Below are 15,687 nucleotides of genomic sequence, written 5' to 3'. Positions count from 1 at the left end.
GGGAGAGAAAGCAGAAATTGAAGTTGTAGAATGTTAGGTCCCTATACTACTAGTGTAACCCCTTATTGTTAGTACAACCCACTTATTATATTGATGTACCCATGTAGTGCCCATATTGTTACTATTGTGCCCCATAGAAGCCCACTATTGTTATTATTGTGCCCTTACATTATTATTGTTATGTCGGCTCTGATTATGTTATGACCCCTTAGACTCCTATATATAGAAAGGAGGTCTTTTCATTTGTATCATCCAAGAATTGTTCATTTATGTAATGTAAAGGAGGTTGCCCCCTTGAAGAGGCTGAATTCTAAGGCATTGATCTATCTTTTCTATCTTTCTTGAAGCTGGTTTCATAACATTTGGAATCAGAGCTTTGGATTCTAGGGTTTCGTTGCTCCAAACAGGTCATCGTGGCATTTTCGCTATAGCTTTTTTTCTGCGACGTTTCAGAAGCTAAAAAAAAAACCCATTTTATAAGTAATCGCGTTGAATCTTGGTTCCAAATTTCAGAGCTTTTCGCGCTATATTTTCGGAGATATGATCTGAGAAAGTTAGTCTTTTTGAAGACTCCTGAATTAAACTCCAAACAGGTGACTTGGGGAAAATCGTCATAACTTTCTCTCTGAGCATCGGATTGAAAGCTCATAAAAAGATAAAGAAAGAGGACAGACTGTAGTTTCTTTTGTATATTTTTCAGATCCAAAGGTTGAAACAGTGACTCGTGGCACATCGTACAATTTCGCTCTACTGAACTAGTCTATAATCAGGTCATCTTGGGAGCTTGCGCATAAATCTTCCTTGGAGAATCCAATTTGGATCAGACTGGTGGCATTGGAAAGAGGACATAGAGGGCTACTACAAGTCACAATTTCAGTACTTAAAAATCCGAAAGTACAGAGTTACAGTCGTTTCAATATCGAGCTCCTAAAATCAAGAAAAAGCAAGATGAGGAAGTTTGATGGCAAGGATCTGGTAAATTGGATACTTCAGATGGAGCAATATTTTGATCTACATGGTGTACCACTGTTACAAAAGGTATGTATTTCATCTTCATATTTAGAACCAGATCAATTTTTATGGTATGAAGGGATTTCTTCTCGTAAACAACTTGTTACATGGTCCATTTTCACGGAGGAAATGATAGTACATTATGAGGATACAAAGAGCAACACCTTCTTTAGAGCAACACCAAAACAATTGGAAATAGTAAAAGGTCTTTGTGACATAGTGGAAAGCAAAATTATGGAAACCAGGAAGCATATCCCTCACAACTATAAAGATGAAAGTGTTGTTTCTCCTAGCCTTCCACAACCTACAAGGGTTACACCACAACAATTAGAAGAAAAAAGAGAAAAAGGGATTTGTTACAATTGTGATAGCAAATGCACTAAAGGTCATAAGTGTGCTGAGAAGAAATTATTTTACATAGAATATGAAGAGGAGGAAGAAAAGGATCAAGAAACATCAAAAGAAGAAGATATACGCCAGGACCCCACCCCAGAGGAAGAAGAAATGAATCAGACCATATCTTGTAAAGCATTGGCAAGAATTACCACTCCTCAAACTCTCAAGATAGAAGGACATATCAAGAAGGAAAAGGTGCAAGAAGTGAAAGATCACATCGAGAATGAAGAAATGAATCCAACCATATCTTGTAATTCATTGATCGAAATTACCACTCCTCAAACTATCAAGATAGAAGGACATATCAAGAAGAAAAATGTTCAAGAAGTGAAAGATCACATCGAGCATCAAGAAATGAATCTGGCCATATCTTGTAAAGGATTGGAAGAAATTACCAATCCTCAAACTCTAGAGATAGAAGGACATATCAAGAAGAAAAAGGTTCAAGCAGTGAAATATCACATTGAGCATCAACAACAAGTTCTCCAACTTTTAAAGGATAACGCCACTTCAGTGCAAAATCAAATGAAACAACAGGTAGATCAACATCGTAGTGAAAAATGTTTTGATGTAGGTGATTGGGTATTTTTACTGCTACATCTCAAGCAAGCTATTTATGAAAAGGAAATGTTGGCAATACTACATGCACTTAAAAAATGGCGACCTTACCGAATGGGAAGACTCTTCAAGGATGAGGATGTGGAAGCATTGTTTTGTGCTATTTCTATTGTCCCACCAGATTGGATAAACGAAGCAAGGGATGAATGGAAGAAGGACGAAGAAGCATGGCCACTTATTCAAAAGTTGCAAAAGATCCCAATTCAAACAATATTGCCAGAAATTGAAGAGGAAGGAAAAATCATATTGGAACCTAGAGCAGTCACAGAAACAAGAACCCAACAACTACGAAAGCGATCAATTTCAGAGTATCTCATCAAGTGGAAGAACTTACCCGCTGAAGATTCCACATGGGAGGACAAGAATTTTATACAGAAGCATCAAGAACTACTCAAGCATTGAGGACAACGCTTTTTGGAAGGAGAGGGGCATGTTAGGCCCCTATACTACTAGTGTAACCCCTTATTGTTAGTACAACCCACTTATTATATTGATGTACCCATGTAGTGCCCATATTGTTACTATTGTGCCCCATAGAAGCCCACTATTGTTATTATTGTGCCCTTACATTATTATTGTTATGTCGGCTCTGATTATGTTATGACCCCTTAGACTCCTATATATAGAAAGGAGGTCTTTTCATTTGTATCATCCAAGAATTGTTCATTTATGTAATGTAGGAGGTTGCCCCCTCGAAGAGGCTGAATTCTAAGGCATTGATCTATCTTTTCTATCTTTCTTGAAGCTGGTTTCATAACATAGAAGGTTTCTAGAGACAAAGAAGATATTGAAGAAGAGAAAGTAGGATCAAGTAAGAATATTATTCGTAGTTAGTAAGGAGCACCCCCAACAACATGTCAATGGGAGTTTGGTGTATGTCAAGGGGATTTCAATCCATTTCCATTAATGGCTATCAATGTTTAGTGGGGTTTCCATCAATGACAAAGGGGGAGATTGTTGGACATAGTGTTGTCATTGATGACAACCAGTGTTATTGATGTCAAAGGGGATGTATAAGGAAGCAACAATCATTCATGTATCTAAGGAAACAATGTGTTAGTTTGAACCCTTGCATACATTCATCACATGAAGAAAGAATGATCTGAATTTTATTTGAGTTTTTGTCAAAGTTATGATGCTTGGATGAATCTATGGATGGAATAGTTGGATATTTCTCTCCGAGAACTTTCTAATGGTATATCACACTTGGAAAAACTCCTCCCAGATGAGAAGTTATGATAATTTGAAATTTCCAGGTGTAATGAGGAGCAAAAACACCAAATTTTTTAAAGGTCACACATGTTGAGGATGGTTCCAAACATTGAAAATCAATCAACATCTTTGGGCACATGAACAAGTGCATTTTTTAACCTAATTAAACCTAGTGCACCTTTTCACTAATCTAACAATAAGCTAAAACACGCATGGTGGATTGTATGTAGAGATGCACAATGTTTAATGCCCCTCATATATTCCACATGGTAAAATCCGAACCAATGAAGTGCTGACACGTGGCAGGAATCTAGTGGATGTACAGGTGGCAGAATGCGATTGGTCAATTGTAGTGACACGTGGTAAGATGATGAACTGTCAATTCTGCATGGCACATTCATCAAGCGCAATGAGGTGGAAGATCAAAGTGGAATCTTGTGACAAGTCCATATGGAAGTGAAGTATGACGTGGCATAATGATGACAACATGGAATCTAGTCATGATGCCACATGGCATGCCAATATGGCATTTTTGGTTGGGAAATAAGCATAAATATTGATGACATGTGGACCACTTAAAATGAGCCACATGGAAGGTAGAGTGTCATAGTGATGTCATCAAGCATATGAATAATGACCCTTAGACCCCAAGTCTTATGGCATGGTCACATTGGTGAAAGGGATAAACCTTACTGGATTTTGGTCTTGTTGAAGTCATGAGTCATTAGTCACATGGGGTGGTCATATGATTTAAAATCATCATGTATTTTGTTACGAATGTCACCCCTAGGTCAGCTTGAATATGTTCAAGTTCCACACATGGGCCAAATGAGCATGGATACATGGGTGAATGTATCATTTCCCCTAGTCAAATCAACATGACCCCATGGTAGAATTTATGCTTGATGTTGCAAACTGAAAAAAAAATCAACAACTTTCAGATCTTATATAGATGCAGATTGGGATGGAAGAGTTTATGATAAGAAGAGCATCAATGGGGGGGCCTTCCTTTTAGGTAGTTGCCTAGTATCCTGGATCAACAAGAAACAAACCTCCATTTCTCTATCCACAACTAAGGCAAAATATATTGCAGCAACATCATGTTGTACTCAAGTCTTATGGATGATGTTGACACCTAATCCTCTGCGATTGGGTGAATTTGGAATGTGAACAGTCATCAAGAAGATGAACTGATCAGTCACATTCATGTATATAACAATAGCTACCTAATGAAATAAATGAATCAGTTTTTCTGCCAAGTCTGGAGTTACTCCTGGTCTGACATGGTATCAGAGCTAGGTTTAAAAATAGTTGTAACTCCCTTCAGTTTTGCTACTGTGGGTTGTACGCTGGCCTGAGCTCTGTCCTCAAACGCCTTTGTCATTCTGTCCACTGAGCGCTCCTCTGCCTCTGTCCTGAAATGATTTGCCACTGCCATATTCCCTTCTGTCCTGATGATGGCCTGTCCGAGCTCATTTCGCTTCTATGCTAAAATCTCTGTCGAAACTCTGCAAATCTCATTCATTCCTGAATACATCCGTTGAAGCGTGTCACTGCATGCTGTGCTGAAGGGGTCGTATTCTGTGTTGAGACATTTGTTGAGACATTGTGTTAAGGTGAATCTGGGTGGTCAATTAGGGTGGAAGTTACGATGGTAACGACCTTCCCTCTTCCCTCACGCCGACTGGAATCATTCGAAACCCTAGCGTTCTAGAGGTTGTAGCTCTGCGACCAATGTTCTTCAACATGGAACCCAGTAGGTTTTCCATGCATCTGTACGTTTTTTCTCAGCCGAGAGATGGCAAAGAAGGGTTACGAGGATTGAGCTTCTCCTGAATAGCAACTCAGGTTCTTGGTGACCATCCATGTTATGGGAATTTCCGACCTGATTATTCTCTGAACAACGCCACCCCTGCTTCTCTATTTGAGGTCCTTCGGGTTTGAGGTCCTTACGGTTAGAAGGATGCCTCGATATGTGGACTTGCTAGCCCTAGGATTGGAGGGTTAAAGTGTATATTTCTGCTTACAACTTTCCTTCATAGTCCTTTATGTAATCATTGTTATATAGTTTCTGGCGGGAGATAATTTTTTAACATGAATATTACTTCAACAATAAAGGGTGAAGGCCTGTTGTGAAGGATTGGATTGGTTAAGCAATACGCTTAAAACTGGCGGGAGATAATTTTTAACATGAATTTTCTCAATGATAATGGTGCTGACAAAGACCTGAATGCTGTATGCGTTGTTCTTTTTTTTTGAGATAGCGGTGTTTCAGAACGAGGCTATCGTGCAGTGCTCCTTTTTTTTGAGATAATGGTGCTGAAAAAGACCTGAATAGCTGTATGCGGTGTTCATTTTATTTGAGATAGCGGTGCTGAATTAATTTGTTGTGGCTTATATTATAGCGGTGCTGAATTAATGCGTGGTTTATATATGTTTTGAATGCGTTGTCCCATTGAACTGTGGCTTGAATGATGTTGACCAGCGTTTGAGTTTTGGACACCTGATGATTGACCAGCGTTTGAGTTTTGGATACCTGATGATTGATAGCATATATATATATATATATATATTCACCATCTTGCTTGAGAAAATTTTTGGACGCTGCTTGAATAGTTTGTAGATATGGAATATGGTGGATATATTATATGAGGATCCTTGGAGGGATTTGAAGAAACCGTACATAAAAGTGTTTGAATTTTTTTTCTTTTGCCCTTTTGAGTACAATTTCACTGTATATCAGCAGAAGTATTTTTTTACATAATGCATTCAATCATCTCTATGGTAGGAATAGTTCTCACTGGCAAGGAGAACTATCCTGAATGGTACCGGATGATAAAGCACACCCTCATCTTCAATGAGTTGTGGAAGGGAGTGTGTGTTGGAGAAGGAGAAAATGACCCAGTGCAGCCTACATCAGACAAAGAGCTCGTCATTTGGGAAAACAAGAACAGCAAAGCCTATGCATTAGTCGCAGCATCTGTAAATGAAGAAGTAAGTCGCCATATTTCATCATATTCAACTGCCTTTGAAGCTTTACAAAAGCTGAAAGAACTCTATGACTCACATTCTGCACTTGAAGTTGTTCAGCTCATGATTAAACTCTTCACTCTTGAATTGAAAAATAATGATCCTCTTGCTCTTGCATCTGAAGTAAAGTCTATAATGCATGATATTAAATCCACTAAGGTTGAGCTAGATATCCCTCTTATTGCTTTTCTCAAGGCACTCTATCCTACTTACTCCAATTATCTTGAGTCTCTACAAGCAAATGGAAATATTAAAGATATAACCTTTGATTCTCTTGTGAAAAAGTTTGCTGAAAGAGAGAAAGCCTTTGGAAAGAAGACAGTCCCTGAATCTTCTGAAGAGACTGTTTGCCTTGCTCATAAAGAAAAGCATCATGCTCAATATTCTACAAGAGGAAGAGGTGGACGAAGAGGAAGAGGAAGATACTTCAGAGGCAGGGGGGGCAGACATTCTCAAGGAGAAAAGGCAGACTTACATTGCATTCGCTGCAAACGAAATGGATCACATGATGCTTCTACATGCAAGCTACCATGGGACAAAATTGAGCAGAAACGAAACCAGCAGAAAGGTAAAACTGATGATACAGACAAAGGTAAAGCACCTGAATCCGCTCACTATATTGAGGCACAATGTAACATTGGAGTAAATGAAGATTTGTTTAATGCTTCACTTGCTTCTTCGAAAAATGATTGGTTGCTTGATTCAGGAGCAACCTGTCATATGACTCATAGAAAAGATTTTTTTGAAGATTTCACTGACAATGTTGATGGAGCAGTATACTTTGCAGATCAGTCAAAAATCAAGCCATCAGGGCTTGGCACAATCAGGCTTAAACTGCCTGGTCTTCCAGACTTTCTTCTGGATCATGTTCTATATCTCCCACAGCTCAAGAGAAACTTGTTGTCCTTGGTCCACATCCGCCAGCAAGGTCACTCCATTCATATGTTTGATGGAAAGCTTGAGGTAAGAAAAGCATTTGACCACTCACTTGTCATGAGGGGAATAGAAGAAGAAAGGCTTCTCAAACTGCAAGGAACCTCTGCTCATGCACAACATTTCTCATATATTTCTCATCATGAAGAAGGTACACTTCCATCAAGTTTATTATGGCATGCTAGATTTGGACATTTAAACTATGACAGTCTCCGCTTATTGAAGAAAAATGGTGTTGCTGGTTTGCCTACAATTCCTAGGAAACATAAGTAATGTGATGCTTGCATTCTAGGAAAGCATAGCAAACAGTCTTTTCATGATTCACATTCAAGAGCACATAGGAAGCTTGAACTCATTCATTCAGATTTATGTGGTCCAATGCCTGTTCCTTCTGCAAATGGAAATAAATATATCATGACATTTATTGATGATTACACCAGAATGTGTTGGGTTTATTTATTGAAGAACAAATCTGATGCTTTTCAAACATTCAAGAATTTTCATAAATGGATTGAAAATGATGCACAATCTCATATTGGGTCTATTCGCACTGATAATGGAAAAGAATATACATCAAATGAATTTGAACACTATCTTCGCCAACATGGGATTAAACATCAAACAACTGTGCCTTATAATCCCCAACAGAATGGTGTAGCTGAAAGAATGAATAGAACAATCTTGAATATGGTACGATCCATGCTCTTTTTCAAAAATGTAAAGATAATGTTTTGGGCTGATGCTGTTCTATGTGCTGCATATATAAATAATAGATGTCCATCTAATGCTATAAGAAACAAGACTCCTTATGAATTGTGGTATGGACATGTTCCTTCGGTAAAACATCTCAGGATCTTTGGTTCCACCTGTTATGCTTTGATACCAAAGGTAGATAGAAACAAACTTGGTGCTAGAAGTCGTAAGTGTATCTTCCTGGGGTATTCAAACACCTCTAAAGCATACCGCCTCTATGATGAAGTAAATAAAAAGTTTGTTGTATCTAGAGATGTCATTTTTCTGGAATCATCCAAATCTGACAATGTTGTTGAGCGGCAACTTGATCGCTTGGATAGATTCGCAAAAACAAAATCATTTCAAGAATTTGATAATCAGATTCCACATCTTGAAGGGGGGATTCCTATACTAGATCAACATGTGGAATCTTCTTCTGAAGAACAATCTCCCCTGCATGAAACTCCAACAACGGATGATGCTTTAAGTGATGTAATTGATATAATTGGGAGACTCAATCTTGATTTAGTCCCAACTCAATCAACAGAGCAGCCTGGACCATCTCAGAACGGTCCCCCAAAGTGGCTGACAAAGACACTTGAAAGTGTTCATCCCGATGAAATTGGAAAAACAGGAACTAGAAATTCAAACCGACAAAATGGAGGTGATGTAGATGACTCTAATTCACCTGTTGATATGGATGTTACTTATGATTGTGAATTGAACTTGTCTACAGATTTTGAACCAACTTACTTCAAAGAAGCTGCTTCTCATGATGAATGGAAAGAAGCGATGAAAAAGGAGTATGATGCCCTCATAAAGAATGGCACTTGGAAGCTGGTTGATCCTCCATTTGGAACCAAACCAATTGGCTGCAAGTGGGTCTACAAGAACAAATACAAAGCTGATGGCTCACTTGACAAGCACAAAGCTAGGCTTGTGGAAAAAGGCTTTGCACAGAAGGAAGGGGTCGATTATGAGGAAAATTTTGCTCCCACAGCAAAATGGACCACCATCCAGACACTCTTTGCACTAGCTGCTCAAAACGGTTGGAAAGTCCATCAATGGATGTAAAAACTGCATTCTTGAATGGAGATCTAAAAGAGAATGTTTTTATGTCCCAGCCTGAAGGATTTGCTGTGAAAGGACATGAAAATAAAGTATGCAAACTTGTGAAGTCCTTGTATGGCCTCAAACAAGCACCACGAGCCTGGTATGAAAAACTAACTGAGCATCTTCTGAAACTCAACTTCAATCATTTTGATCTTGATGATGCAACTTTATTTGTCAAGAAAGTTGGCAAAACAGTTGTATATCTTGTGGTATATGTAGATGATCTTTTAATGACAGGGAACAATGAAAGCTATATTGCATCCATAAAGAAAGAATTAGGAAAAAGTTTTGAAATGACTGATTTGGGCTATGTTCATTACTATCTTAGCATTGAAGTAACCCAACATCCAAAATCCATATTTCTTTCTCAAAAGAAATACATTGGAGATTTGTTAAACAGATTTGGCATGACAGAGTGCAATCCTCTTTCTACTCCAATGGAACAAAACTTAAAGCTCACATCTATTGAAGGAAAGGAATTTGAGGATGCAACAAGGTATAGACAGCTTGTAGGAAGTCTCATCTACCTCACTACTACCAGACCAAACATTTCATTTACTGTTGGAATTCTCTCCAGGTTCATGCAAAAGCCTTGTGAGGGACATTGGTTTGCTGCAAAAAGAGTTCTAAGGTACTTGAAGGGAACTCAAGACCTTGGAATCAAGTATACACAGGTGGACGACTTCAGCTTGATTGGATACTCTGATTCAGACTTCGATGGAGACAAAGAAACTGGAGTATCTACTTCAGGATATGCTATGAGTCTTGGATCAGGAGTTGTCTCTTGGAGATCATGCAAACAATCAGTTCCAACATATTCCACAACAGAAGTAGAATATGTGGCAACAGCTGAAGCAACGAAAGAAATTGTGTGGCTCAGGAAAATTCTTGAAGATTTGCAGGTAAAACAAGTACAATCAACTCCACTCATGATTGACAACACCTCTGCAATAAAGTTGGCCAAGAACCCAAAGTTCCATGATCGTACAAAGCACATTAATACTAAATATCATCTGATCCGACATCATGTTGAGGCCAAAATAATCCATCTCCATCATTGTTCCACAAATGAGCAAATTGCAGACATCTTCACCAAAGCGCTTGGAAGAGAAAAGCTTGAAAGATTCAGAACGATGCTTGGACTCACCAACATCCCTTCAGATTAAGGGGGGGAATGTTGACACCTAATCCTTTGCGATTGGGTGAATTTGGAATGTGAACAGTCATCAAGAAGATGAACTGATCAGTCACATTCATGTATATAACAATAGCTACCTAATGAAATAAATGAATCAGTTTTTTTGCCAAGTCTGGAGTTACTCCTGGTCTGACAGATGAAGTAAAATCTCTAGAATCTTTAAGAAAATGGTGATAATCCTGACCCCATCATGTTTGACAACACCAGTGATATTAATATCTCAAAAAACCTATCATGCATTCTAAAATAAAGCACATTCCTATAAAATACCATTTTCCTTGAGAACAACTAGTTGATCAAATTGTCAGATTAGAATACGTTATAACAAAATAATAAATTGAAGACATATTTACTAAGCCTATACCAAGAGAAAGTTTTGAATATATACAGAAAATGGGCTAATTTCTTCCTCGTAAGGGGAGTGATCTACTGATTTCAACCAAGAAGTGTGCTAGTGACAGGGGAAGTTCAAGGAAAGAGTATGCATAAGCTTAGGGGGAGTATATGCTCGTTTTCATTGATGTCAAAGGGGGAGAATATACAAACATTAGGAGAAGAACAATATAAAAGCTGATAGGGGAAGTCTAGCCCAAGATCATCACTTAATAGTAGATGCTTGGTGGTGTTTCCATCAATGTCAAAGGGGGATATTGTTTCGCACATGTTGTCATTGATTTCAACTATAGTTTCATTGATGTCAAATTCTAGCAACATGGCAGGTTGTTGAATGTGTTTTCAATAATGAAAAGTTTAGTCATCAATGTGGGGAGCTTGTTGAGCTTGTTGAATATTCATGATTGAAGTGAAGGTTGGAATTCATAAATGTAGTCAGCTAGACAACCTAGATTTTTAGGCATTTTATCTTCAGTTATTGTGATCAAATGAGTATGCATAGTGTTTGGATAGATAGGCATCTCAAAGAGCTTTCCAACACTATATGGAACTTAGGAAAACTCCCAAGGAATGATGAAGAAAGTGGCTCTAAATTAAAGAAAATTTAGTGAAGGTTCAAGGCATCTGAATATTCAGGCCCTCAATATATCCAAGCCACAAAAAAGATATGGGTTATTCAAATTAATCTAGGCCTCTTCTAATATATCTAGACATTTGAGCATCCGAGGATTCCATGAGGAATCCTAACATCTGGTCATTTGTGATGCATCAAACTACAAAAGAAGTGAAATGAGCCAGATAATGGATTAGCCAGATGAATACGGGCTTTGAAAAAATGCGGTCTCTTCGAGGTCATCAAGGCATATGGGCCTCTTGAGAGAAACAGGGAAATTCTTAAGAAAACTACTAGATACTGGATTTTGCAGCACCCAACACTAGGTGGACCCTAGTGTGAAGTAGCAGTACAAGTGGCATAGCGATGATGTGGCAGCTGGAGGAAGTGACATGTGGTAGTGACATAGAGTTGATGTGGCATGAAAAGTAGCAGTGTAATGACATGGTAGTGATGATATGGAAGATATGGAAGAGTGACGATATGGAAGATATGGAAGAGTGATGATATGGAAGATATGGAAGAGTGATGATATGATAGAGATGATATGGAAGATATGGCAGAGTGATAATATGGCACTATGTGGTAGCAACATGTTTCAGGGCATAAAACCACATAAGACAAAAAAGTTGACACATCCCCCTTGTTAAATTTTGGAAATTTGGGGATGGGGCGAAGTGGCTTCTCTACCATCAAATTTAATTAGATCATGGGATCATGAGGCACATTTTGAAAAGTTGATGGATGTTTAATTGCACATAGGATAAAAAGGCAGACACACACCCCCTATTAAATTTCAGATAGTCAGGGGGGCATAATGAATTCTTTGTTGTTGGTTTTAATCAAATCAAATGGTGCATTTTACAAGTTGGCGATTATTTAACACTAGGTGAATTGTACGAGTCTAGGCCTAAAATCCCTTAGGGATTAAGAACTTGTCCCTAGCCTTGGGTCATGATGTGTTAGGTGTCAAAACACAATGAATAGGTGAATGAGATGATAAAGGTGTGGTCCCAACACTTGGATGTATGGGGTGACAGTGGAGCCCTCGAGCTGGAATTCTTATTAAGAAGTCAGGGTAAATGAAATATCCATGGGTCTAGTACTCTAAGTGGAGTCATATTTAGACATTTTGATATGCTTGTTTAAGTTGGTTATATCTTATGGTTTTTTATAGCTAAAGTTAAGCCCTTGAGGAGCCAAGGAGCCATTACTTTAAATCTTATCCAGGTCATTTGGACAAGATTTCTGGCAGTGAAAATGAAAAGAATAATCCAATTTTATGGATTGTGTGTTGATTCTACCATGAATTTGTTTATTTGATCAAGTATAAATAAGCTAGAGAAATTAGTGTGAAAGGGAGTGGGTCTTGTGAGTCATGGTAGATGTGCCCGTGTAGTGTAAAAGTGGCTTTGTGGTGCCAAAAAGCATAATGTAGTCTAAATAGAGCAGGGGATGAAGTGAAAAGCGATGTATAAGGATTATGTGCAATGTAGTGAGTAAAAGGTGCAAGTAGAAGAAATATAGAAGGAGAACGAAGTGGATCCAAGTTCTAAATGCATGAAAAATGGATTTGAAAGGTTGATGCCTATAATACAGTGCATAGGCGATATGTATCTTCTGTAGGTTGATGCCTACAAATCATTTGATGATAAAAAAAAGTATTATACATATATCTTGTGCACTTTGATATTTTTGATGTGATTGACATTATATGTGAAATCAAATGTTTTGATTAGTTAAAATTAACCACTATACTAATTCACCCCCAAGTATAGTTATATTTCCAACACAAGGGAGGTAAAAGTAATGTTTGCCTACTTCTTGGCTAGGATATAGAAATTTCTGTATAACTTCTTGATTTCTCCATCATTTCTGCAATGCAGACCTAAGTCTCCTATTGAGTTTTTGTTTGCTCAATGATGACTCTTCCTATAATATTTTTAATGTGCCAATATGTGACAACTTGGGTTACTTTTACAAGTATTGTAAGCATCATAAATTATTTTGATTAAAATGGGTTGAGTCTAGGGACACAAATTTCCAGAGATGAGACAGAAAAAACACTTAAGATGTTTGATATGTTTTATGATAGCCATTGGGGCTGACATGTGTGCAAGTGGGGGAGAAAGGATTAGGTTCCATTAAGGTGATTGGCCTACACGATTCGGGCCAGACTAGGAAGTGGAATTTGAAAAGCTACAAGAATTTGGACATATACAAGAATTCAAATTGTTGAGATATATGCAGGAAAAAATACATGATATATATATATATATATATATATATATATATATATATATATATATATATATATATATATATATATATATATATATATATAATGTAGAATAACTAGGATCAATGGAGGAATGACCATACAACAAGGAGCCAATTCATGAATGGGTGCACGTAGAAACTACTCGTCACCTGTGAAACAATCAATAACCAAAAGAAAAATTAGAGAGACAAGTGGTGCAGCTGGAATGGTTTCACAGACTAGAGAAATTCTCGCTAGATAGGCAAAATGACCTCTCTATGTTTGAGAGTCTCTGTAGCATAGTGTCCTATGGTAGATTGGCGTGGCGTGGCGTAGTGGAGTCCCATCAATATAAAATGACATAATGTACACACACATGATAGGCCCACTGTAGAAAGGAATCTTGACTCCCATCTTGGAAAAATGGATGGTAGTGCCAGAATTACCAAATAAAGTATTACTTCTACCATATCCTGTCATGACCATAACTTTGTTATGTGGCTGAGAATTACAATAAGAATATTTTGGGTTATGTTCTCGTGAAATGGGTGAGTCCACAAAATTCCACAACCATATGACTTCTTTAGCTATGTTGCACACACACATGAAATAGAGCCTCACAACGAAGGTCATGACAATAGCGCAAAAGGCCATGCATGAGGTTTTTGGGGAAAAGTATGTTTTTCTCTATGTCTGCAAGAGAAACTAATCAAAATTTCATTTTTATACCCATACATTAGGCTATAAAGCTAATGATATCGAGGCTAAGTACTATGTCAATGGTGAGTATGCCTATGACACGTGGAAACAATTGAAAGTGAAGTAAGAGAGTAAGCATAAAAAATTTAGGAAATGATTGTGGGGGACATCGAGATGGGAAATCATAGGATGTAGAGGTTAAAAAGAGCATGGAATGAATTTTAGAGTTGCTTTTCAGATTGAAAGTTGCTCTTTATAATTTGGTTGTAAATGATAATAGATGACCCCTGTGGAGGATAGAAAGAAATTTGATTGGAACCAAATGGCACATAGTGTATTTCGAAAACATTGCTTTTGACCTAGTAGCTGAAAGGAGTTGGAACCTTTGCATAGAATAAGGAGTTGAGCATGATAGATCATAGGAAGCAATGAGCAAGTTTCCTTGCTACACTAGTGATAGAATTCCATTATTCATTGGTACCTGTTGGTGGAGGTGATAAAATTTTGAAGGTCCCTATGCAAAATCTTATTTTGTGATTTAGATAGTGGGTGGGAGGGGTTGGTCCTCTGGAGACCCTATTCTATACTAGAAATATCGGTTAATCCCTTGAGAAAGTTCCCTACTCATTCTCTGGATTCTGGTTCAAGGGTGATTGGGTTGCAAGAAATACCACAATGCAACCCAATCTAAGGTTTGGTGGAGAGTTATAGTCCTGAACTCGGTTGCCTAGCATATACTCTACGATAAGTACTTATCCCATGGATTTCATGTTCATGTTAATTAACCTGATGCTCTATTAATGATATGCTTAGAGTCTAGTTTCTTTGATGTGGCTGACTTGATATTAAGTTGACCAATTTTAGGTTGTTGATAAGAGTTTGTTGGATTTCATGTATAATGTTTAGTTACTAACCTACCTTGAAGCTATGATGTACAACATTCCATATCTTGTCGTATAATATTTCTCAAAACTGATATCTGGCGTGTAAGTGCATTACTATCATAACTTGTTGAACCCTACCCTGAATTGTTGGGTTGGAAATTTCTCAGAAATAAGTTGATTTCCATGTAATCAATATGACCCTAATCCATTGGAATCACACAATATAAGACTAAGAAAAGAGACCATGAACCTTATGTGTGTATAATATTGAGTCTAGCTAATTCTCGCTTTAGTTGTGGCATTGGAACTTAGGATAATTACATTAATGGAATCCTGTGTGAAATTCTAGGGAATAACCCAATGCTCCTGTAGGAATCTAAGTGAGATTTCAATCCAATAGGAGTAAATTATATATCCAATCTCTAGGGAGGTATTGCTAGTTTCTATGTGACTTTGATACTCTCTAATGAATATGCCTATCAGCTTGAATTATTTCCATACTACTCTTAACTAGTGAGCATTGGAAATATATAGCATAATTCAAATTCCTATAGTTGCTTAGCAATTGTGCAATAAGGTTTTTCTTCCCCTAATA

General features: G+C 37.7%; 1 pseudogene; it reads left to right on the top strand.

The window, feature by feature from the left end:
* LOC149249554 (N-terminal acetyltransferase A complex catalytic subunit NAA10 pseudogene) overlaps nt 1-14,426 on the top strand; it is a 29,125-nt pseudogene extending 14,699 nt beyond the window's left edge.
* The last annotated feature ends 1,261 nt before the right edge of the window (nt 14,427-15,687 follow it).

The sequence above is a fragment of the Pinus tabuliformis genome, chromosome 7 (genome assembly GCF_031772625.1).
Source record: "Pinus tabuliformis cultivar Carrire ecotype Pingquan chromosome 7, CPIR1, whole genome shotgun sequence".
NCBI classification, from domain to species: domain Eukaryota; kingdom Viridiplantae; phylum Streptophyta; class Pinopsida; order Pinales; family Pinaceae; genus Pinus; species Pinus tabuliformis.
The sequence above is the reverse complement of the archived record's forward strand: the minus strand, read 5'-3'. Positions and strand labels throughout refer to the sequence as shown.